We start from the raw sequence: 26,016 nt of genomic DNA, 5'->3' as shown, positions 1-26,016 counted from the left end.
ACTTTTTTCCTAATTGTATATGATGGTACTGCTTAGAAAACATGAAAAATAATGTATTAAGGGAGAAAGTAAAAGGCACCCATAATTCCACAACTCAGAAATGAACATTATTTGGTATACTTCCTTACAAGTATACGTACACATATACAAACTCACAAGAATGTGGGGAGAGGGATAGATGTGTGTATGATATATCTATCTGCCTATAAATATTTGTATGTATAGTTTTTAAAATGGGGCTATACCATAATAGTTTTATCCTGCCCTTTTTTTTCTTTTCTTTTTCTTTTTTTTTTTTTTTTTTGAAACAGTGTCTCACTCTGCCACCCAGGCTTGAGTCCAGTGGTGTGATCACAGCTCACTGCAGCCTCGACCTTCTGGGCTCAAGTGATCCTCCTACCTCAGTCACCCAAGTAGCTGGGACTACAGGTGCATGCCACCATGCCTGGCTAATTTTTGTATTTTGTATTTTATTTTATTTAGAGAAAAAGGAGAAGGAGAAAGAAAGAAACAGCCGGTTCTCACACTGTGTGAGAGAATCCAGAAAGATGGAATCCAGGAGAGGAAAGCAGCTTCCACACTGAGTGGAAGGGAATACAGAGAGATGGCGCTTAGGAGGGGAAGACAGGCTTCCTTCCACAAGAGAGTGTGGAAGGGGACCTCAGAGGGGAAATCCAGGAGAGAGAAAGACAGCTACCACGAAGGAAGTGTTCATGGAAGGGGATCCAAACATGGAGTCCCTAATTTTTGTATTTTTTGTAGAGACAGGGTTTCACCATGTTGCCCAGGCTGGTCTTGAACTCCTGAGCTCAAGTGATCCACCTGCCTTCGCCTCCCAAAGTGCTGAAATTACAGGCATGTGTCACTTCACCCAGCCTATATCCTGCTTTTTAAATTTAACCTGTCTTGAGTATTTCCCCATGTCATTAAAATTATTTAAAACTTTTTTTTTTTTTTTTTTTTTTTTTTTCAGAAACAGGGTCTTTCTCTGTCACTCAGGCTGGAGTGTGATGGTATAGTTGCAATCCTAGCTCACTGCAGCCTTGACGTCCTGGGCTCAAGCGATCTTCCCGCTTTAGCTTCCCAAGTAACTGGGACTATAGGCACATGCCATCGTGCCCAGGTAATTTTTTTTATTTGTTGTAGACATGGAGTCTCCCTATGTTGCCTAGGCTGGTCTTGAACTCCCGGACTTAAGCAGTCCTCTCACCTCAGCCTTCCAAGTGCTGGGATTATAGGCGTGAGCCACTGTACCCAGCCACACTTATTTAAAACATTTTAAGTGACTGCATAGGTCATATGTATGTTCATGTCATAATTTATTTTCTTCAGTTTTTCAGAATGATAAATAATTCCATTAATGTCCATATATCTTTGTAGTTCAGATTATTTACTAAACTTTTATTTCTGTGATTGGCATTATTTGATGAAAGACCATGAGTTTTGTTTTTCTTTCTTTTTTTTTTTTTTTTTTTTTTTTTTTGAGAGGGAGGCTTGCTCTGTTGCCCAGGCTGGAATGCAATGGCTCGGTCTTGGCTCATTGCAACCTCTGCCTCTGAGGTTCAAGTAATTCTTCTGTCTCAGCCTCCCAAGAGCTGGGAATACAGGAGCGTGCCACCACATTCAGCTAATTTTTGTATTTTTAGTAGAGACAGGATGTCACTATGTTGGCCAGACTGGTCTTTAACTCCTGACCTCATGATCTGCCTGCCTTGGCCTCCCAAAGTGCTGGGATTACAGGCGTGAGCCACCTTGCCTGAACTTTTTTTTTTTTTTTTTTTTTGAGTGAGTTTCGCTCTGTCATCCAGGCTGGAGTGCAGTGGTGCCATCTTGGCTCACTGCAACTTCCGCCTTCTGGGTTCAAGCAATTCTCCTGCCTCAGCCTCCTGAGTAGCTGGGATTACAGGCACGCGCCACTACCCCTGGCTAATTTTTGTATCTTTAGTAGAGACAGGGTTTTACCAGATTGGTCAGACTGGTCTCAAACTACTGACCTCTTGATCCACTCACCTTGGCCTCCCAAAGTGCTGGGATTGATTACCGGTATGAGCCACCACATCCAACCTTTTTTTTTTTTTTTTTTTTTTTAACACAAGATCTCACTCTGTTGCCCAGGCTGGAGTGCAGTGGTATGATCACAGCTTATTACACCTTCAGCCTCCCAGGGTCAGGCTCAAGTGATCCTCTCACCTTAGCCTCCTGAGTAGCTGGGACTACTCAGGAGCCCCAGGTGTGGTGCACACCTGGCTAATTTTTAAATTTTTTTTTGTAGAGACAGGGTCTCACTGTGTTGCCTAGGCTGGTCTTGAACTTCTGGGCTCAAGCAATCCTACCTTGGCTTCCCAAAGTGCTGGGATGACAGGCTTCAACCACTGCACCCAGACAGCTTTTTTTTTTTTTTTTTTTTTCCCCTCTTTGAGTTTTGGTAAAATGTATGTAACAAAATTCACTATTTTAGGCTGGGCCTGTCATCATGCCCGTCATCCCAGCACCAGCACTTTGGGAGGCTAAGACAAGAAGATTGCTGGTCTCGAACTCCTGGCCTCAAGAGATCCTCCTGCCTCAGCCTCTCAAAGTGCTGGGATTACAGGCATGAGCCATAATGCCCAGCCAAATATGAACATTTTTGTTTGTTTGTTTTGAGATAGAGTCTCACTCAGTCACCCAGGCTGGAGTGCAATGGCGTAATTGCAGCTCACTGCGGCCTCAACCTTCTGGGGTTCAAACGATCTTCCCATGTCAGCCTCCCAAGTAACTGGGACCACAGGTGTGTACCACCATGCCTGACTAATTTTTTATTTTTTGTAGAGATGAGGTTTCACTGTGTTGCCCAGGCTGGTCTCGAACTCCTGGGCTCAAGCAATCTTTCCACCTCAGCTTCTCAAAGTGCTGGGATTTTGGGCATGCACTACAAACACACCTGGCCTGAATATCAAGGTTGGTTTTTTTTCGTTTGTTTGTTTTGTTTTTTGAGATGGAGTTTCACTCTTGTTGCCCAGGCTGGAGTGGAGAGACACGATCTCAGCTCACTGCAACCTCTGCCTCCCAGATTCAAGTGATTCTCCTGCCTCAGCCTCCTGAGTAGCTGGGATTAATAGGCATGCACCACCACGCCTGGCTAATTTTGTATTTTTAGTAGAGACGGGGTTTCTCCATGTTGGTCAGGCTGGTCTCGAACTCCTGACCTCAGATGATCTGCCCACCTCAGCCTCCCAAAGTACTGGGATTATAGGCATTAAGATTGCCAAATTCCTATCCAGAGAACCACTTGATGCCTGTTTATTTGCGTAATAAAATGCACTGCTCTTTATTAATTTCTCATTCAAAATTCTAGATTAAGTTAAATTTCCTGGAGAGTATGATAGCTGGTTTTTTCTTACTATTGTTTTGTAAATGAAAATTTGTGAGTGGATAGGAGGAGAAATTGAAAAGATCACTGATATTACCTAAATGAACCTATTACCTAAAATGATCTTTTGAAGTAAGAGGAAATGAAAAAAGTTACGCTGAATTCCTCCACTTATGAAATGGGGAGGATGGCACCTTCCCTGTGTACCCTACAGGATCCTAATGGCTTAAAATTCTCTGGAGAAATGACTTCTTTCATGGCCAGGATCTTCAGAAGGGTATAATCTAGAGGGGAGAATTGGCCCTCCTTTCCCACAATGGTCAGGGGCCCTAGCTCTTAGCAGTTGGCTAGAAATGTTCAGCTGCTTCCTAGCAAATCTTCTGCTAGTAAAAGGGAAGGAGACACCTGTGGTGTGTGGTGTGGTGTGGTGTGGTGTGTGTATGTGTGTGTGTTGGGGGTATTTAGCAGCAGACATAGTGAGGCTTGCTTTGGTTTTGTATTATCATCATGGTGTGTGGGCGGGAACTACATTGTCAAAATCATGGAAGGACAGTAGGAACCAGATTTATTTGTTTCCCATTAGATGAAATGAAATAAGGGGCCAGGCATGGTGGCTTATGCTTGTAATCCCAGCACTTGGGGAGGCAGAGGCAGAAGGATGGCTTGAGCCCAGGAGTTTGAGATGAGCCTGGGAAACATGGAGAGGCCCTGTCTCTACAAAATGTACAAAAATTAGCCAGGTGTGGTGGCACATGTCTGTAGTCCCAGCTACTCGGGAGCCTGAGGAAGGAAGATCACTTGAGCCTGGGAGGTTGAGGCTGTGGTAAGCTGTGATTGTACCACTGCATTCCAGCCTGGGCAACAGAATGAGACTCTGTCTCCAAAAAAAGAAACAAGGAGGAAGAAGAATAGTGCATAGGAAATCTTTTGATGTTGCAAACCATAAGTAAAGATAGGTCTTTTGACTTCGTTTGAGTGTTTTGGGCTCTTTCCTTTTGGATTATATACCAGACCTATAATGGATATAAGTTTATTTGAAAATGAGCCACACACTGTAACATAGCCATGCTGTGGCTGTAGCCAGTTAGACCATAACTAATTCTCTCTGAGAAGCTTTTATTTTTTTGTTTTGAAACAGGGTCTTGCTCTGTCACCCAGGTTTTGGAGTGCAGTGGTGCAATTGTAGCTCACTGCAACCTTGAACTCCTTGGTTCAAGGGGTCCTCCTGCCTCAGCCTCCCAAGTAGGTGAAACTACAGGGACACACCACTGTGCCTGGCTAATTTTTATTTATATTTTTTGTAGAGATGGGGTCTCTCTTGGCCTTCCAAAGTACTGGTATTGCAGGCACAAGCCACCGTGCCCAGATTTGAGCTTTTCTTTAGGTGTTAACTCTTTATTTTTTTATTTTTTGCTTTTTTGACACAGAGTTGCCCTCTGTCTCCCAGGCTGGAATGCAATGGCTCAATGATGGCTCACCGCAGCCTTAACCTCCCAAGCTCAAGCAGTCCTCCCACCTCAGCCTCCTGAGTATCTGGGACTACAGGTGCATGCCACCACGACAGCTATTTTTGTAATTTTGTAGAGAAGGAGTCTTGCCATGTTGCACAGGCTGGTCTTGAACTCCTGGGCTCAAGCAATCCACCCACCTTGGCCTCCCAAAGTACTGGGATTACAGGTGTGAGTTACTCTGCCCAGCCAGGTTATTGTTTCTGTTTAGACCCAGGTAGTAAATATGTTAGGCTTTGCAGACCGTGTGGTTGTAACTACTCACCTCTGCCATTAGAGAACAAAAGTAGCCATAGACAATACTTAAATGAATGGGCGTGGCTATGTTCTAGTAAAACTTGATTTACAAAATATGGGCTGCTAACTTACAGGCCATAGTTTGCTGGCTGCTGGTAGGGGGAAGCACACTTGACAGAAAGAGGCCTAGTTTTGATGAGAAATATTTTAAAAACAGCACTGATGTCTGTTACTTACTGGTTGTATCACTCGAGCATCTCTGAAACCTCATGTTTAAAATCAAAATGGTAATACCTTTCATAAGAAATAAGAATGAACAAGGCCAGGCGCGGTGGCTCAAGCCTGTAATCCCAGCACTTTGGGAGGCCGAGGCGGGTGGATCACGAGGTCAAGAGATCGAGACCATCCTGGTCAACATGGTGAAACCCCGTCTCTACTAAAAATACAAAAAATCAGCTGGGCATGGTGGCGCGTGCCTGTAATCCCAGCTACTCAGGAGGCTGAGGCAGGAGAATTGCCTGAACCCAGGAGGCGGAGGTTGCGGTGAGCCGAGATTGCGCCATTGCACTCCAGCCTGGGTCACATGAGTGAAACTCCGCCTCAAAAAAAAAAAAAAAAAAAAAGAATGAACAGTTGCACATATGAGTAGATGTTTAACTTTTCTGGAAATAAGATATAAATTAAAACAATAATATATTCTATCTTTTATATAATATGTTAGTAGAAGAGTGTCGATGGGAATTTTTATCCTCTGTTGGTGAGACTATAAACTAGTACACAGTTTTAGATGGTACTTTGGGAATATCTGTTGACATTTAAAATACAGAAGCTTTTCAGAACCCATCAGTTCTAATTATTGATATATATCCTAGAGAAATATTAACTTGTGTGTAAAATTAGAGATGTGCTGCCCGTATTATCAATGCAGCATTCTTTGACATAGCAAAACACTGTGAATGAACTAAATATCCAGATGTAGCAAAATGGGAAAACAAAGTTGTGGTACATCCTTACCGTAGGATTTTTTTAAGCTTTTAAAAGTGTAAGGAATTGACAGGCATGGTGGCTCACACCTGTAATCCCAACATTTTGGGAGGCCTAGGTAGCCAGATTGTTTGAGCCTACGAGTTTGAGAACAGCTTGGGCAACATGGTGAAATCCTATCTCTACAAAAAATATAAAAATTTAGCCAGGTATGATGGTGCACACCTGTAGTTCCAGCTACCGGGAGGCTGAGGTGGGAGAATCGCCTGAGCCCAAGTGGTCAAGGTTGCAGTGAGCCATGATGGCACTACTATTCTCCAGCCTTGGTGACACGGTGAGACCATGTCTCAAAAAAAATTAATTAAAAATATGAGGAATCTATTATATGCTGATGTGGAAATATGTCAGAGAAATTTTTAAGTCAGAAGGGCAAGTTTCAGAACATATTATATGGTAGGATTACAGGTATATAGACCAAACACACATACCTGTATGTGAATATATACCTGTGTGTGTACATGGTTAGGAAAAATCTGAAAGGTACTAATAGTGGTCAGTTCTGAGGTGGGTAGTGCCATTGGCAAATGTGGGTTGAGGCTTAATGAAGAGGGAGTTTTATATTTTACCTAGATACTTCTGTATTATATTATTTCACAGTAATAATGTATTCTTTTCTCCTTCCCAATTGTTTGGAGAGCTCCTGGGCCCGTCTGCACTTGCCAGGGTCAGGAGTGTGACAAAGTAGCCAGCTCTGCTTACATCAGTTGAGTTGGAAGCAGCTGCTGAGACCAGAACAGGGAGCACATACAAGGGGAGGAGGGGGGTTAGCATGTGCAAGTGACTGGGAGAGACAGCCGAGACAGGCCATTTCCAATTTACCAACAGTAACTATCACATGTCTTGTCTTGACATTCTCCAAATTACTTTGCTGTCTGTCATCACACCGGACCCTGAGGATAATTCTCTGAGCAAGGGAGTAGGGATGATGATAAGACAGGTAGTAATCAAAACATGGGACAGCAAGGAAAGTATGTGTGTAGAAATAGTTTTTTTTCTTTCATTTGAAATAATGTTAAGGATACTCATTGCAGTATTGTTTGAAATGGTAACATTGAAAATAGCCATGTTCCTCAATAGAAAAATATGTGAACACATTATGGTATATTCCTTACATGGACTTTTATGTAGCTTTTTAAAAGTATGAGTTAGAATTTTAGTTACTGATGCTTGGGAAGATGTTGATAAATTATTAGATAAGTTGCAGAGCAATGTGTAAAGTGTAAACCTAGTTTTCTAAAAACAGAGACCAGCAAAACCCTTCCTAATGTATTTGTATTTATGTTTTTTGGGGGCACAAAAATTTGTTACCATTTCTCATCTTGTAGAAGGCCTTGGAGAGAAATGGAAAGGGGCTGGGAGATTACTATTTTTGTCTTTTATCTAACTTTGTATTGCTTCATTGGTTTTGAAGAACTAGAAAAACCAACTTGTATAAGCAAGAAATGAAGTTTCCTAAGCATCGTTTCATCTTAATTGATTTTTTCTTTTTTTTAAGATGGAATCTTGCTCTGTTGCCCAGAACGGAGTGCAGTGGTGTGATCTTGGCTCACTACAATCTCCACCTCCTGGGTTCAAGCGATTCTCATGCCTCAGCCTCCCAAGCAGCTGGGAACACAGGTGCCCACCACCACGCCCAACTGATTTTTGTATTTTTAGTACAGATGGGGTTTTGCCATGTTGGCCAGGCTGGTCTGGAACTCCTGACCTCTAGTGATCTGCCCGCCTCAGCTTCTCAAAGTGTTGGGATTTATAGGCGTGAGCCAAAGTGCCCATTTTAAAGGTTAACTTTTATTATTTTTTAGAGAGTTAATTTAAGAAATATGAAAATCAAAATAGAGTTGTAATTTGGAATTAATATGTAAATCTCCTTTTGGATTTAAAGGAGGCATCTGGGTAGTGGCAAGAGAATGAGCAGTCAAGGAACCAGCTTTGTAGTGGTAGTTATCAACTTTCTGATGTGTGAGATTTAATTTAATAAGGTTATTTAATAAATGAAGGCTTTAGTGTCCTCATCTCTAAAACAAAGAGCTGGTACAAGGAGATGTGCTTCACGAATCTCTTATCCCACAATTGAGCCACCTTTGAGATTAGAATATTATATTTCTTTTGTTTTAAAATGCTTTGTTTTTTCCTTTTTTTTTTGTTTGTTTTTTACATTTTAATACTGAAATTGGGATGTATTTTACAATTGATAATATCTTTCGGCTGTCACTGGCCATTTTTTTTCCCACATTTTTGTTGTCTCTAAAATTGAGATATCTCATCATTGATTATGTAAGGTAGTTCCATTTTCAGTGCCATTAACCTTGGTCCTTTCCTGGTCTTCCCTTACTTCCAATCCTGTTAGATTCATTCATATCACTAAGACGTTCTGGATTGGGACAATTGGGTAGATACATTATTTGAGTGTGCAAGGATTTTGTACATTCTTATATAACTGGTAGATGTCCTATATGTAGCTACTGTTTGAGAAATTGAGTAAATATATGTGACGCATCCAACTTAGTGTTCCTGAGTTTTGATTCTCAGTTTCGCTTGCTTTTTTTTTTTTTTTTTTTTTTTAAGAGATGGGATCTTGCTATGTTACCCAGGGTGGGGTACAGTGGCACAATCATAGCTCACTGAAGCCTCAAACTCCTGGGCTCAAGGGATCCTCCTGCCTCAGCCAACTGAGTAGCTGAGACTTAAGGCATGCCACCATACCTGGCTATTTTTTTTTTTTTATTTGTGGTTGTTTTTGTTGAGACAGAGTCTCATTCCGTCACCTAGGCTGGAGTGAAGTGGTGTGATCTCAGCTCACGGCAACCCTCTACCTTTTGGGTTCCAGCAATTCTTGTGCTTCAGCCTCCCGAGTAGTTGGGATTATAGGCATGCACGACCACACCCAGCTAATTCAGTGTGTGTGTGTGTGTGTGTGTGTGTGTGTGTGTGTGTGTGTGTGTATTTTTAGTAGAGATGGGATTTTACCATGTTGGCCAGGCTGGTCCCAAACTCCTGACCTCAGGCAATCCGCCTGCCTCAGCCTCCCAAAGTGCTGGGATTATAGGCATGAGCCATTGTGCCCAGACAAATTTTACTTTATTTTTTTTAGTTTTTTTTTTTTTCTTTTTAAATTTTTAGTCCAGTCTTCTTTGCAATATTTTTATTTTAATTTTTGAGAGATGGGGGTCTCACTTTGTCACCCAGGCTAATCTTGAACTCCTGAGCTCAAGTGTTCTTCCCATCTCAGTCTCCTGAGTCACTGGGATTACAAGTGCAAGTCATCGTGCCTGACTTGCCTAGTATTTAATAAAGTATAACATATATACAGAAAAGTACACAAAGTTCACAGCCCGAGGACTTTTCCACAAGGTGAACATACCTGTGTTACTAGCACCTACATCACGAAACAGAACATTACCAGCATACTGTTACTCCCTTCCCAGTCACTATCCCCCTACTGTTTTATTTTCAAGTGCAGTAAAAGTATACATAGAGATGGTGACTCTTGATTCATAAGTGAGTGGCTCATGGTTGTCTCAGGTGAGTCTTCTGGAAAGAGCCCCAGATTTGGAGCCAGAAGACCAGGGTTGCATTGTGGTCCGGTTGCTTTTTAGCTGTGTGACCTTAGGCAAGGTAAACTTAACTTTTCTGGATTTCATTCCTCTTTGGTAAAGTGAAAACAATAATGCCCTCACCTTTCAGAGCTGTTGTGAGGTTCATATGAAATTATTGTAAACAGGAAATACTTTGTAAATGGGAAACACTTTGTTAGTGGTAAAGAGCCATACACAAATACTAGTCATTTTTGTTGAGAGGGGTGGAATCTCAAGCAGGAGAGAAAATGAAGGATGATCCCCAAATCAATTCTCTTTATCACCTCTACTGTCTTACTTTTTGTTGACATTGGTGGTGTCACTGGCTTTCTGTTAAATTCTCCCAAAATAAAAATAATATAGAAGTCCTAAAGTCCTAACAGGAATCCCCAGAGATCTGGAATTTCTCCTAAAGTTTCTTACTTCCTTTCTTAATGCTGATGACCACTAGATCTGTGCAAAGCAGAGATCTTAGTGCATCAACAAACTTCAGTCACAAATGAGTATAGCACCCATTTACAGGCCTTATAAGCAAGCATGATTCTCTCTCATAGACACTCTTCTGAATTGATTCACTGTTCCAAATGGAGCCCAAATCCATATCTCTAACCCCAAATCATATTTTTCATTAATTACTGATTATTTCTAACTGTATATCCAGGAGAAACCTCATGTCTGAGAGCTAACTCTCAAAATACTTGCTAGTATAGCAGGACGGTTTAGATTTTGGACTTGGAGTGAGACAGACTTGAGTTTGAATCTTTTTTTTTTTTTTTTGAGACGGAGTCTTGCTCTGTCAGCAGGCACCAGGCTGGAGTGCAGTGGCACAATCTCGGCTGACTGCACTCTCCGCCTCCTGGGTTCAAGCAATTCTCCTGCCTCAGCCTCCCGAGTGGCTGGGACTACAGGCGCATACCACCACACCCAGCTAATTTTTGTATTTTTTTAGTAGAGACGGGGTTTCACCATGTTGGCCAGGATGGTCTCGATCTCTTGACCTCGTAATCCACCCACCTCGGCCTCCCAAAGTGCTGGGATTACAGGTGTGAGCCACCGCGCCCGGCCGGGTTTGAATCTTAATTCTGCTACTTGTTAGCCTCATGATCTTTGCTAAGATCATGACAGGTTGCTTAACATTGTGAGAGACTTACTCTATAAATAAAGGGTATTAATAATATTCACTTGATAGGGGTGATACTATGCTCAAATGAATGGAAATTGTTGTTACTCTTACATCCTTATCTTGCTTTTTGACACATATTCATCTATTCACTCAAGCTAGGAAATTTAGAGGTGCTTCAAGAATTATCCTTTTCTCTTTCTTCACTTACACAGTTGTCCCTCAGTATCTGTGAGGAATTGGTTTCAGGACTTTCCACAGATACCAAAACCCCTAGATGCTCAAGTCTCTGATATAAAATGTATAATAGGGCGGGCGCGGTGGCTCAAGCCTGTAATCCCAGCACTTTGGGAGGCCGAGGCGGGTGGATCACGAGGTCAAGAGATCGAGACCATCCTGGTCAACATGGTGAAACCCTGTCTCTACCAAAACTACAAAACATTAGCTGGGCATGGTGGCGCGTGCCTGTAATCCCAGCTACTCAGGAGGCTGAGGCAGGAGAATTGCCTGAACCCAGGAGGCGGAGGTTTCGGTGAGCTGAGATCGCGCCATTGCACTCCAGCCTGGGTAACAAGAGTGAAACTCCGTCTCAAAAAAAAAAAAAAAAAAAAAAGTATAATATTTGCATGTAACCTACACACATCCTTCATATACTTTAAATCATCTTTGGGTTACTTACAAAATGCAGTATAAATGCTATGTAAATAGTTGTTCATTGTATTGTTTAATAAGAAAAAAAGTTGATACATCTTCAGTACAGATGCCTTTTTTTTTTTTCTACTTTAGCAAGGAGTCTCATGAAATTTTATTCAATTTCAAGGGTACAGACAAGAAGCAAGTTTCACAGTTAAACACAGAAATAATGCAGCAATAGAGTTACTGGCTTGGATGTTGTTCAGATGCTTTTTTTTTTTCCTTTAAATGTTTTTGATCTCAGGTTGGCTGAATCCATAGAAGTGGAACCCATGAATACAGGGGGCCTACTGTAATTGGTTGTTAGGGCCTGTCAGAATTCTCAAAGCTATTGTTGCTTTTTTAATTGTCATTGCCTTCAGACATACATTACTTCTTGCTTGTAACAAAAAAGGATGATTTTTGCACTGCATTCTGTAAAGCTTTACAGAACTATATAACTGACTCAAGAACCAGGGGGAAGCAGAGGGACAGGCCTCCATTCATCCCTTACTTCAGACTGTCTTTTATCTGTGTCCTGGGTTCTATGTAAAGGTTACATTTAAATAGAGTTTATTTAAAAGATATAGTTTGAAACTTTTCATTCATTCAAGAAGTACTTATCAGGTGCTCATGCTGTGCCAGCCATTGTGCTGATTTCCAAGAATTCAATAGTGAGCACATAGTTTGTGATTTCATGGAACTTAAGGCAGTAAAAGAAAGATAAATTATTAATAAAATACAAAAAGGCATAATTAGAAACTATGGGCTGGGCACAGTGGCTCATACCTGTTATCCCAGTGCTCTGGGAGGCCAAGGTGGGAGCTTCACTTTTGGCCAGGAGTTTGAGACCAGCCTGGACAACATAGCAAGATCCTGTCTCTACAAAAATAATAAAAATTAGCCAGGGATGGTGGCATGTGCCTGATTAAGTACTATTGTTATTCCCATTTTACAGATGGGGAAAATGAGGGCACAGAGAGAGTAAATAATTTGCCCAACGTTACAGAGCTATTAGCTATCTACCCACAATTTGTATTAGGTTGTCTTAAGTTCAGACCTCATAATCTTAGCCATTATGCTCTATTGCCTTCCTCTTGTGTCTTACCATTCCAGTCTGTACTTCATGCAGTTTCCCTTCTGAAACGTAGCCCTGATCATGCTGCTCCACTTTACCTTCTCCCTTTAGAAACCTTACTGTCTTCTCATCACCTACAGTTTCTTAGCATGAGGCAAGTGCCTCACAATTTAGTATTACTTATGCTTCTTACCATCTGATGCACTGTCCTAAAACTGCATGCCATTGCTCAGCTGTAATATGCTCTGTCTTTGCATGTGCTGTTTTCTCTGCCTAGAATGATCCTTTTTTACTTTTTGGTGAAACTCTACTTAGCCTGCTCATATTTAAGTATCTAGCTTAAACCTCACTTCGTCTGTAAAGCTTTCCCCATCATCCCATCCTGAATTAGTCCCTCACTGCTCCTCTAAACTGGTACCTTCTTTTATTTTCCCATTCTGAAGTCTTTTCACCAAAGCAAGAATCTCAGTGGTCTCTTTAGCTCCCCACCTTTCCTGCCACAGCTGGAAAAATCCACCTGTTTTGGTTCCTACTGCCCCTGTGTTGGCAGTGCAGTTTTCTCATCACCTCTACAGCTGCTGCTTAAGTCCATTTTCTGCATCTGGCCTCACTGTTGTGCCAGAGTCATCTTTTCAAAAAGCACAAGTAGTATACCATTCTCCTGTCTGGGACTCTTCAGCGCCTCTCACTGCTCTTCAGTAAGTCACCCTGTGTTGTTGGTCCCCACTAGCCTTGCTTGTATTATCTCACTTTCCTTTCAGCATACCCCAAGCATACCCACATTCCTTGGCTTCATATTATGGTTATAGATGTGCTCTTCCTCTACAAGATTATAAACTCAAGTTTAAAGATTTATCTTTGGGCCAGATCAGGTGCTGGCTTTTGGGAGGCCAAGGTGGGCCAATCGCTTGAGCTCAAGACCAGCTTGGGCAACATGTCAAAACTCCGTCTCTACAAAAAAATGCAAAACTAGCCAGGCATGGTGGTGCATGCCTTGTAGCCCCAGCTACTTGGGAAGCTGAGGCGGAGAAGATCACTTGAGCCTGGGAGGCGGAGGCTGCAGTGAGCTGAGATTGCACCACTGTACTCCAGCCTGGGCAACAGAGTGAGACCCTGTCTCAAAAAACAAAAACAAAACAAAAAAGATTCATCTTTGAATTCCTAGCACAGTTTATAGGATGTTTATATCATGTTTATGGTCGAATATCCCTGATTAAATTTTATTAATTATAAGTAAAGAGTAATATATCATCTGTATTTTGGAGAATGTGTTTTGATATAAAGAAAGAGCTTTTCCTTAAAAGGGATAAACTTCAGTTAGTAGGAAAATTGCTTTTGTGAAATTTTGCACTTCTCAGTGATGCCAGATACATAGGATTTATTTTATCTAATGGTGATCAAGTTATTTACTGGCATCTTTAAAAGTGGCGATAAGCTGGCACGGTGGCTCACACCTGTTAATCCCCACACTTTGGGAGTTCAATATAGGTGGATCACTTGAGCCCAGGAGTTTGAGATCAGCCTAGGCAACATAGCAAGACTTCGTTTCTACTAAAAATTAAAAATAGCCAGGCATAGTGGCGCATGCCTGTTGTACAAGTTACTTGTAAGGCTGAGGTGGGAGGATCACCTTAGCCCAGGAGTTTGAGGTTGCAGTGAGCTATGATCGTGCCACTGCATTCCAGCCTGGGTGACAGAGCGAGACCCTGTCTCAAAAAAAAAAAAAAAAAAAAAAAAAGGGTGGGATAGACCTGGTAACATTTAGACACTTGCATTGCCCTTTTCATGAGGTGGCAGAAGCAAGAGCTGTGGCAGGAACCATATGAACAGTGAATGCAGAAATGCTTTGTATACATAAAGGCCTATACTGGTGAGAAAGATAGAGTATGTAGTTGAGATGTGCTGGAGAGAGCGCTGGATTTAGAAAATGTCTCTTTGAAGTCTGACTCTGCAACCTTACCAATCGACCTTGAGGTAGGTATTTTCTTCTTGCTGAGCCTTAGGTTCCTAATCTATAAAATTGGAATAAACCTTGCCTCTTAGGGTTCTTTTGGGAAGATTAATTGAGATGTGAGACACAGCCTTCTTTAAAAAATCCTGAAGTCTGTTCAGATCCCTAGCACAATATGTATTTTAGGGTTTTATTTTATCATGCCCATGTTAGACACCATTCCCACTTATTTCACTTATTAGTAACATATTGACAAGTTTGATTCTTGAGGCAATCTAGCTTCCTGTTTAGAACTCATGTTCATGTTTGTTCATTTCTATCAGTGACTAAAGGCATTCTGGTGTGGAAAAAGGAAAAGTGGACCTGGAACCAGAAAGACAAGGGTCTCAGTGCTGGGTAGGACAGGGAAGATAAAGTAGATAGGTGGAGAGAAGAAGGGGTGAGGACCTAGGTATAGAAAGCTACTTTGCTTCAGGCTGTTTAGACAGAGGTAGTTATAAATTGCATTTTGTTGCTTTTATTTTTGAAAAGCTGCCTTATAGTTCCTTGAGTGTAGCTCCAATCACCTTGCATTGTATGCCATGCTAAGTTGGTACTACCAGTTTCCAAAGACCTTTCAACAGAGTATTAATGAAGCACCCACATGTGTCTCACTTTGGGGATGCGTCCTAATAGGGTAACACACAATGTTCCTGTTTCTACGAGATTTGCTATTTTTTGGAAAGAACACCCTAACTAGTAACGTTTTGACCAGATTCTGAGGAGACAAGTTCTATTGCAAGCTTTGTTGTTGAGAATGGTATCCTGTGGAAGGAACTGTGGAAATTTTTGGAGGTGGAAACGTACTTTGTTTATTTTTTTTAGAGACGGAGTTTCACTGTATTGCCCAGGCTGGAATGCAGTAGCATGATCATAGCTCACTATAATATCAAACTCCTGGGCTCAAGTGATCTTCCCACCTCAGCTTCCCAAGTTTCCAGGACTACAAGACACACACCACCATGCCCAGATATATGTAATTTTTTTGTAGAGACAGGGTTTCACTATGTTGCCCACGCTGGTCTCAAATTCCTTGGCTCAAGTGATCTTCCCATCTTGGCCTCCAAAAGTGCTGGGATTGCAAGCACAAGCAACCATGCCTGGCCCTGAAAAGGTACTTTAGATCTCATCTGACCTTAGCTTCGGTCCCAGTAATTTGCCTCTGTGACTTGCATTAAGCCACATAGCTAGTAAGTGACCCATGCCCCCTCCGGGGGCTTTCAACACCAGATCTATTTCTACCACTATGGAGGCTGTCTCCAGTCAGAATATTCTCCCTCCGTTTCAGGTTCTTTTGCATTTCTTAATTAGTTCTGTGTTTGTGAGCAAATGTTGTGCTAGATATGTTGATATGTTGCCTGTAGGGACAGAGCCATTTTACTCCTCTGTGACAGTGAAACAGGGTGGAGAGGTTCTTAGCTGTTTTGTAGAAAGACCTTCTTGAGAAAGAACTGAGTGGGCCTCTTGGATGTTATAATGAATCCTCTCTGGGTTTTGATTTACCCTCTGCTTTTCTCCCCAGGAAGCCTCAGGCTTACCAACACTGCCTCATTAATCAGCCACTATCCTCTGGAGAAGGAGAATGAGGCCATAATAAATAAGCTCAAGGTCAGGCTCCTGAAACAGCAGTCCATCCCTCTAGCACCAGGGTTTCCTTTTGGCCTCTCCCTCTCACCCTTGAGATAACATCCCTCCTAGTAGAAGACTTCTTGGTGCTTGTTGTTTACAGAGGAGTTTTGGTCCTTTAATGTTTGTAAAGCTCTCACATCCTCAGAAAAAAATTCTTTAGTGATTAGTTTTGAAATTGAAGCTGTTCAATTATATTAAGAAGTTGCTTTTTGACCTCATGGTGGCTCACTCCTGTAATCCCAGCACTTTGGAGGCCCAGGCAAGTGGATCACCTGAGGTCAGGAGTTCAAGACCAGCCTGCCCAACATGGTGAACCCTCATCTCTACTGAAAATACAAAATATTAGCTGGACGTTGTGTTGGGTGCCTGTAATCCCAGCTACTTGGGAGGCTGAGGCAGGAGAATCACTTGAACCCGGGAGGTGGAGGTTACAGTGAGCTGAGGTTGTGCCATTACACTCCAGCCTGGGCAACAAAAGCAAAACTCTGTCTCAAAAAAAAAAAAAAAAGTTGATTTTCATGAGGAAAAGCGCATGGCTTTTTTGATTCACTGAGAATGGGCTAGCTTTTATTCATTCACTCAGTGATTGTCTATTTAAAAGCTATAGAGAATAATATAGGTTGGCTGGGTCCAGTGGCTCATGCCTGTAATCGCAGCTACTCAGGAGGCTGAGGCACAAGAATCACATGAACCCGGGAGCTGGAGGTTGCAGGGAGCCAAGATTGCACCACTGCACTCCAACCTGGGCGACAGAGAGAGACTCCATCTCAAAAAAAAAGAGAGAGAGAATAATACAGGGACAAGGTAGACAACTTACTATATGACTAAATCGTGTAAGTCTCCTAGATCCTGAGACTCAGATTTCCTCATCTTCAAAACTGCCCAGTGCTTGCTTCAGCAGCACATATACTAAAATTGGAACAATATAGAGATTAGCATGGCCCCTTTGCAAGGATGACATGCAAATTTGTCAAGTTCCATATTTTTTAAAAATTTTATTAAAATAAGATAAAACTGCCCAGTATAATGCCTTCTAGTCTTATCTCTGTCACTTATGTCCTGGCATAATAAATATCTAAAGACTGTCATTATTGTTGCTGTTACTGTTGTAATTTGTAGATAATCCAGAGCCTCTCCCCTGAGATCATCTTGTCTAATCCTCAGGACAATTTGTAACCTTACAGACCTGCCTGGCAGGGTGAAGGGTTTGGGTAAGGGCATAACGACTCTAGATGCTAGAACTGGGCCTGGTCATGGAGGGCCTTGAGTACCAGGTTCATTATTTGTGTTAGAATCATCCCATGGCAATGACTGGGGACTTGAACTCTCCTAGTATTTGTTTCTGTTTTTGTTTTTTGAGACATGTCTTGCTCTGTTGCCCAGGCTGGAGTGCAGTGGTATGATCATAGCTCACTGTAACTTCAAACTCCTGGACTCAAGCAGTCTTCCCACCTCAGCTTCCTGAGTAGCTAGGACTACAAGCGCACGCCACCATGCCTGGCTAATTCTTTTATTTTTTGTAGAGATGGGAGTCTTGCTCTGTTACCCAGGCTGGCCTTGATCTCCTGAGGAGTTTGCATTTCTGAGCTCAAATGATCCTCCCAAAGTGTTGAGATTACAGGCATGAACCACCACACCCAGCCCCAGTATTTTTTCGTTTAAACTTTCAAAAATGATAATATAAATCCTGGTGCAATGGCACCTGCATGTAGTCCCAGCTACTAGAGAGGCTGAGGCAGGAGGATCACTTGACTGTTTGAAACAACCTTTGTGCTCCTAATCAGTCACCACCCCCTTTCAACCTCTATTCTGAATTCTACTGAAATTTATTTATTTATTTTAATTAAAAATTTTTTTTTCTTTTTTGAGACAGAGTCCGGCTCTGTCACCCAGACTAGAGTGCAATGGCGCAATCTCAGCTCACCGCAACCACCGCCTCCTAAGTTCAAGTGATTCTCTTGCCTCAGCCTCCCAAGTAGCTGAGATTACAGGCACGTGTCACCACACGCTAAGTTTTGTATCTTTAGTAGAGATGGGATTTTGCCATGTTGGACAGGCTGGTCATGAATTCTTGAGCTCAAGCAATAGGCCCGCTTCTACCTCCCAAAGTTCTGGGATTAAGGCATGAGTCACTGCACCCAGCCCTCTCTACTAAATTTAAGGTAATTTCCTTCCTTCCTTCTTCCTCCCCTCCCCTTCCTCCTTCCTCTCCCTTCCCCCTCCTCCCTTCCCCCTCTCCCCTCTCTTCCCCCCTCCCTTTCCCCTTTCCCCTCCCTTCCCCCTCTCCCCCTCCCCTCTCCCTCTTCCCTCCCCCTCCTCCTTCCCCCCCTTCTCCCTCCCCTCCCCTTTCCCCTTCCCTCCCCGTTCCCTCCCCTCCCCCTCTCCTCCCGACCCCTCCCTTTCCCCACTTCCGTCCCCTCCCTTTCCCCACTTCCGTCCCTCCCTCTCTCTCTCCCTCCCTCCCCCCTCCCTTTCTTTTCCTCTCTTTCTAGAATGGTTTTACCACTCCTTTCCCACACTTCTGGGGACAGTAAGTGGGGGCTTGCAGAATCAGGCAGGATCCATGTGGCCACCTGCTACCTATCTAGGCTGTGAGAGGGGCTGTGGAAATTCTGCTGCTGCCACAGGAGGGAGGAAGAGGAGGGAAAGGCTGGAGAAACTGGCCAGGCTCCTTGGGCTGTCCTGAAGAGCTGGCCCAGAAACTTGGCAGCTTTGCAGAGAGGTTCCAGGGGAGGGTTCAGCCCCTCCGAGGCTGCACAGCTGGAAGCTGTTGCCTTGAGTTTAGAGCAAGGGGCCAGGCTGGGGAGACAGCTTGTATGCTTTTGAGACGGTATCAATTCTATCTGGGCTAGGAAACTTCAGGGCTGACCAACTGCCATATGTGCCAGGGCATTTTTAGCAGGCCTGCCTCCTATTTTCACCTCATACAACTCTGGAGTGTTGATAATGCCAATCTTTAAATTATGTTTGACCAGGCCTGTGGTAGCTCATACTTGTAATTTTAGCACTTTGGGAGGCTGAAGCAGGCAGATTACTTGAGCCCAGGAGTTTGAGACCAGCCTGGGTAACATGGTGAAACTCTGCTTATACAAAAAAATACAAAGCTTAACAAAACTTAGGCATGGTGGAACACACCTGTAGTCCCAGCTACTCGGAAGGCTGAGGCAGGAGGATTTTTTGAGCCCAGGAGGCCAATGCTGCAGTGAGCCGTGATCATGTCACTTGCACCCAAGCCTGGGTGACAGAGTGAGATTGTCTCAAGAAACAAACAACTATGTATGCCACTTTGCTTTTCTGTAAAAGTTTTGATATTTGCTTTGCCTTTGCTTTCATGGTGCTCCTTTGGATAAGAACTTTTCTTTCTACTAATAGTGATTGCTAACTGTAAACTACATATGATACTGTGGCTAGAATAGGCTACAGGGCCTGAAAGAAGCAGCGGGGTGATGGAGAGTCTACAGCCAAGGGCCTTGGTCTGACCCCCACTCCCACCTCATCCCAACCACCCACCCCACCACAGTCATTCTCTGGTGGCCAGAAAGTTGGATTTGTAAACTTCACATCCAGAGTAGCTTGAAGAAGCAGATTTAAGGAGCCGTAGTGTGCTAGGTGCTATGGGGGATCACAGAGAGAGAGAGGTGGAACTGGTTATGCCCTTGAGGAATTTCCATTCTAGATATGAAGACAAGACTTTCATATAAATACACGTAAGTGCCCAGAGTAGGATGTAGATACATTTTTCTGATCACCAGTGTAATACAGGATTATTAAAAATAAATGCAAACATACAGCATAGAAAGTCCCCAAGTGAATGTTCCCCACACTCTAACTCTCCCCACAAGATAACCCTTGTTAACTATTAAATATTTGAGGAGTTGGGAATATTAAATCAAATACATTAAATATTTGAGCTAGACCCTAAAGTCAAATCTAGAGAGGCAGACTGATGGGAAGAAGGCAGACAGACAGAGAATCCAGTCTCCTGCTACAGGCGGAATACCTCTCTAGCTTCCCAAACAATTGGTGAGCCAAATTCTGCTTGGACACCTTGGTGACAATGGACCAAAATGCCAAATAGGAATTAGTCTGCAGGAAGCACCCACCTGTGCCTTACATGCTAGCCAGTGTGTTGGGCACCTTATAGGTGTTATTGAATTAATCCTCATCACTTTATAACACGTCTTTATTCTTATTTTACAAATAGGGATACTAAAGCTCAGACGTTTCTTGCCAATGTCAAATAGTTAGCAGTATGTGGTAGAGACTTCTGCCATTTACTTGCTGTGCGATCTTGGCAAATTATTTAATCTCGTGGCTCAATTTCCTCCTCTCTAAAGTTGGGTGATAATAGTACCTAGTTCATTAAGGGAGTTTTTAAGATTAATGAGTTAGTCCATATTAGGTCAGTAGAATAGTATTGGGTACATAGTAGGCACTCGGTAAGCATTCGCTACTCTCTGTCTATCTATCTGTCTATTTACTGAAGCAGTCTGGCACTCCAGCACCCAGGCTGGAGTGCAGTGGTCTGATCTCTGCTCATCCCGAGTTCAGGCAATTCTCCCACCTTAGTCCCCTGAGTAGCTGGAACTTTGACATGAAAAAAGACACTAATTTGTTTCTAAATCATGAAGTTTTACTGATTATCTTTTATGTAAAACATTTTAGCCTATATGTTATATATATATGGTGAAACTCTGCCTATACAAAAAAATACAAAACTTAACTGGGCATGGTGGCACGAACCAATGATTGTGACCTCTATAGTACACCCTCTAGTAGAAATAGACAAGGACAACTCTGAGCCAGGTGTGGTGGTTCACACCTGTAATCCCAGGGCTTTGGGAGAAGCATAGAATTTTTAGAGAAGAATTTAAAATAATGGTATGCCTAGGCAACATATTGAGACCCTGTCTCTACAAAAAACAAATTAGCTAGGCATGGTGGCACACACCTGTACTCCCACTACTTGGAAGGCTGAGGCAGGTGAATCACTTGATCCCAGAAGTTTGAGGTTAGAGTGAGCTATGATCTCACCACTGCATTCCAGCCTGGGTGACAAAGTGAGACCCTGCCTCTAAAAAACAACAACAACAAAAAAACTGCCTGGCTAATTTTTTTGGTCTTTTTTTTGGTGTGTGGTTTTTTTTTTTTTTGTATTTTTTAGTAGAGGCAGTGTTTTGCCATGTTGCCCAGGCTGGTATACAAACTCCTGGGCTCAAACTGTCTGCCCACCTCAGCCTCCCAAGTGCTGGGATTACAGGTGTGAGCCACTGTGCCCTCCAGCTGCTATTATTATACTCTTTTCTCTCTTGTTCTGACATCCTTGTCATCTCGGTTTAATTCTGCATACCATCCGTTATACTTCCCACCCCTGGACAGTTCCTCTCGGCTTCCTATCAGTTCTTTATCCTGTCTCCACACTCTCTCACTGCCTCTTCTACCTGGGTTCAGGTGATCTTCCAACCTCAGCCTCCCGAGTAGCTGGAACTGTAGGAGCGGGCCAGTATACCTGGCAGATTTTTTATTCATGAAATTTTTTGTAGAGATGGGATCTCCCTATGTTACCCAGGCTGGTCTCAAACTCTTGGGCTCTAGTGATCCAAAGGGCTGGGATTACAGGTGTAAGCCATTGTGGGAAGCCCCCTCTCCATTCTCTCTTACCTTACCGTCTTGTGTGCCCTCATTACCTGTCTCCTGTCTGTGCAGCCTCCTGACTCACCTCGTTGCTGCTAGTCTCATTCAGGTATATACAGAATAAACTTGGGGCACAGTTTCTGTCATACCACAGCTCTGTGTTAATAACAGACAACAAGTAAACTTCCAAATCTTTGATTCCTTGGTTTGAGGTTCAAGATTCTCCCAGCTCTCTGACCCTACCTCACCCTTCAAGCCTTTTCTCCCACTGCTTCTATGCCTCCTCTCTGCTTTCTCTTCCTCCCACACCTCTCTTTCCATCTGGGGAAATGCTACCTGTGTGTTTCAAGGTCCAAATTAAAATGGCACTTCGTTATGTTAATCCTTCCCTACCCAAAACTGGTTAGAATTTTTCTTTACAGGTTTTGTGGAACTTTGTACACCAGTTTGAAATGCAACATTCAGGTCACATTTCTCATCTCCCATGGAATTACAACCTACCTCAGTGCAGCAGCTCAGTTTAATTCATCTTTGTATACTTCCTACAGTTTCCTGTAGGAGTGCCTTGCACATAGTAGGTGCTCAGTAAATGTTTGTGGCATAAGATAAGGGGGTGATTGTTGACTACCTGGTGGGCTTCCCTCTCAGCCTTGGTGAAGGTCGCTATTCAGTTGGGGGAACTGCTGTGGTTTTATTTAAGAGTCAGACATCTTTTGTTTTCAGCCGTGTAGGAGAGGCAGAGCCTACAAGTCCCAGTGCCTGCGTCTGTTAAGGGCTGCAGCCAGTGCCTGGTGTACTCGGTCTCGTGCCTTGGCTCCTCAGCCCCTCCCCACAAATGCTCAGCGGAACAGGGGATTAGGTTCTGGCAGCACAGCTGGGATTTTGGCGGCCATTCCACAGCTGACAATAGCACGCAGCACAGGACAGCGCAGGCCTGTACTCCAGGGCCAGAATCTGCCTGGGCTTCTTGTTTGGGTGGCAGAGGGGGAGGAGCGGGCACAGCACGGCATCCTGGCCTTGCCACGCAGAAGGTATGGGCTGGAGAGATTCCCTCGGGTAATGGACTTAGGGGGTGGCCGTGTCCCAGAGCAGGGCAGGCGGTACTCATGGAAGGAGGCAAGGTGCTTTGTGTGTGAGCGGCATGGGTGTGCTTAAAGACACAGCCTGCCCTGGGGCCGGCAGGAAGCTGCTTCTGATCAAAGGGCCTGCATGTTGCTTGTTCTTCAAAGCCTCTGTTGCCGGGTCTTCCTCCCTGCCCTGCTGTCCGACAGGCAGGGGCTGATCTAATCATTAGGACAGCCCTTGGCCTACCCTTCCATTGCTGTCCAGAGACATGGACAGATTATTACTGCTGCCTTAAACTCTGGGTGGAAAACAGTGAAGGGGGAGTGTCCGGTTGATCCCAGGTTTGTCAGGCAGGCCACCGTGAGACGTGTTTTGTGCGTTTATGCCACAGTTTGCCATGGCTCTTGCTGCTGTTGCAGTTCAGTAATTTTGTCTGCCTGCTTGTGCCTTCACCCCCAACCCACCGCCCCCATTCGTTCTGTTTTTCTCGTTCGTAGACCAAGCCTCCAGCCTTCCCCTTTGCAGCCCCTCCTCTCCAGTGTGCCCCCTCCCTCCAGGCCCCACCCCCACTGAGAGTCCCCTGCTTGCTGTCGCTCCCAGATCAGGGAAGCTTGCTGTGCCTTTAAAGAAAGCAGACTCCTGGCTGTGACGCACTTCTGGCTGTCAGCCAGGAAGATTGCTCCTGCCAGGCAGACTGAGAAGAAAACCAACAACTTTTCTTTTGTGTGTGGGGTTACTTTCCACTGGCCCCCCCTTCCTCCTCTCCTTTCAAGATTTAAATGCTAATGGCGGATTAAAACCTGTAGATTCGTTTGGCTTTAGGAATCTGGTAAGGACCCCCCCCCCCCCACGCCCCGCACCGCACGGAGACTTTTTCTCCCTCACTCTTTCTCTGGGTTTTTGTTCAAACATGGACGAGGGGGTGGGGTGGGATGGATTCTCCCCCCTCACCTCCCTTTCCTGCGCCATCCTTAAAGGGGAGGGAGAAAAGAGGGAGAGCAAGTAAACATACTCAGAAACAGGCGCTGTGGAGCAGAGCTTGCCAACATCCGGGAGTTGGCGCCTTTCAGAGCAAAGGGTTGCTTTCTTTCCCCCTTGCATAGATGTCAGCGTGTTTTTGTTAAGAGAAGGAAAGCGTGTGCGCCTGCACATTGAGCTGTAGAGACAGCTCAGGAGAGAGCGTCTCCATTTCTGCATGAGGCCCTGGGTGTGTGCGCGGTGGTGGGCAGTGAAAACAGGTTCATTTTGTCAGCTGGTAGGGACCAGGGTGTGTGAATATAGTGGTGGGGCCTGGGTGAGAGTGTGTGTGTGTTTACGTAAGTGTGTATGTACGCGCCCCAGTACAATACATGGCTGCAGGCCTGGTTGCAGGTCTGGTTCCTGATGGCAACGCTTTTGCCATCATCTTGATCTGGACCTTCCAGAGCATGAGGAGAAGGGGCAGATATCAGTAAGCCACTTTTGAAGAAACCAGAGAATCTTGGTTTCCCCTGCAGTCCCTCCGTTGTTCCTCTCCATGGCCTTGGGGTTCTGGGCCAAACTCTGGGCTACAAAGATGGAGTGGTCTGTGTGAAGAGGAGGAAGCCTGAGCTCAAGTTAGTCCCTTTAGAAGGACCAAACTGGTTTGCCCCTGACCTCAGGAAACTTCGGATTTGGACCAGACGGTCTACCTAGGACTCCCCAGGAATTGAAAAAGATTGTTTTTCTCTGTATGGCATCTTTTGGAGCCACTGGTCCTTTGGCCTTTTACCTTCTCAGAGGCAGGAGATGTACTAGCAAAGTATTTCCTATGCTGTTTTTATAGCTTATTGGCCTAGGGCAAGGTGGCTTGGCCCCTCTTGGGTAACCTGCCAGGTGAGGTCTGTGTGTTTGCTTACATGTGCCTCCTTGACCTATCCATTCCAGAGTTGGAGGAGGAGGAGCCCCAAGATCAGGGTTTTTACTCTTTGAATGTGGGTGTCTCTCAGATGAGGAGTATCTTTCTAAGAAAGGGGTATAGAACATGGAATTCTTATGGCTACAGGCAGGCAGGGTCTCAGGGTAAGGAGTGGTAAATTTTGCAAGTGAGCACTGGCGTACAGATGGGGCAGCCATTTCCTTTGTGAGCTGTGAGGCTCTAGGCCTTTGGAACTATCAGGTGGAGAGGGGGGTGGGCTTCTGGGAAGGACCCTTTGAGGTGGGAGCTTGTGTGGGCTTTGGTGTCTGAAATTCTGGGAGTGGGAGTTAGCACTAAGAGAAGGAGGGTTCAGCAGAAGCAAGGGCCCATGAGCTGAGAGATCAGTATAGTTTAGCAACTCTCTGGGACCAAAGGTCACTTTGGTGTTATCTTGAGGTAGGGCTGGTGTTCCCAGGATGGGCAATAAGTGGCTAAGAGGCAATCTCAAAGGAGCTGACACCCAGACCAGGGGCCGGGTGAGGAGAGCGGTGCTGCTGCAGCTCAGACCCTCTGGCCTTTGGCCTATCACTTGTTTTGTACTTAAAACTGAAGCTTTTGCAGAACAGACCCCAGAACTCAGCAACTTGACCCTCTGGTCCTGCTTCTTGCATCTGAGCAGGTGGTTTACATTAGCTTCAGCCCTGGTAGGAAACCCTAGCTAGGCTTTAACCCTTTAAGATCCAGAGAGGGTACAGGCGAAAAGGTTGTGTGTCTCTTCAGTGTCACTTTCCTTATCTTGATACTTCTTTTTTGGAAACATAGAGGGGTTACTGTAAATGTGGGAATTGGTCCTGATGTGGGGGAACTGCATTATGTCAGTTTGGGAGATGTAAAAAGGATGCAGGGCTTTAAGTTTATAAGGCAACTGCTTCATGTCCTTGGTTACCTCTTGAGACCAGAGAAAAGAGAGGGTGCCTTACCAGCTCGGTGAGGCTGTGTTTTGGATTCTGGGGATATTTCTCAGAGAAGCACATAGATGGGAACTCTGAAGGTGCCCTCAGAGGGCCTGGCCTGGATTCTTGGGTTTTCTTTGTTTATTGTGCGAGGGTTGTGGGGGTGCCTGCCTGATCCAGCTGGGGTGGATCTCAGCAGATCCTTCTGTGAAATGGTTCCAGGCTACAATCGCAAGGATCTGTTTTTCCGTCACCATCACCCAGTGTACTGGGTGGGGCTTGCCTC

General features: G+C 44.2%; 1 protein-coding gene and 1 non-coding gene across 10 annotated transcripts in view; both read left to right on the top strand.

Moving 5' to 3' along the window:
* The window catches only part of NUMA1 (nuclear mitotic apparatus protein 1), a 77,005-nt gene that overhangs the window by 14,935 nt on the left and 36,054 nt on the right, over positions 1 to 26,016 (top strand). The window contains exon 1 of one of the 9 annotated variants that reach the window (XM_032258925.1): positions 22,553 to 22,867. The exons of 3 other annotated variants lie outside the window; for them this stretch is intronic. The gene's annotated coding sequence lies outside the window, so the exon portion shown is untranslated. Of the gene's footprint in view, positions 1 to 22,552; positions 22,868 to 23,097; positions 23,243 to 23,488; positions 23,731 to 23,810; positions 24,109 to 24,396; positions 24,942 to 26,016 lie in introns of those variants that run through there. 5 more of the 9 variants (XM_032258927.1, XM_032258930.1, XM_032258921.1 and 2 more) reach the window with 5 other exon arrangements.
* Positions 17,088 to 17,191, top strand: LOC116537121. Its single transcript, XR_004262964.1, has one exon. It is a non-coding gene; the product is annotated as a U6 spliceosomal RNA (small nuclear RNA).

This window comes from Sapajus apella, unplaced genomic scaffold (genome assembly GCF_009761245.1).
Source record: "Sapajus apella isolate SASKATOON/1434 unplaced genomic scaffold, GSC_monkey_1.0 scaffold106, whole genome shotgun sequence".
In the NCBI taxonomy this organism is placed as follows: domain Eukaryota; kingdom Metazoa; phylum Chordata; class Mammalia; order Primates; family Cebidae; genus Sapajus; species Sapajus apella.
Note: the sequence above shows the minus strand (reverse complement) of the source record. Positions and strands in the feature narration are given on the sequence as shown.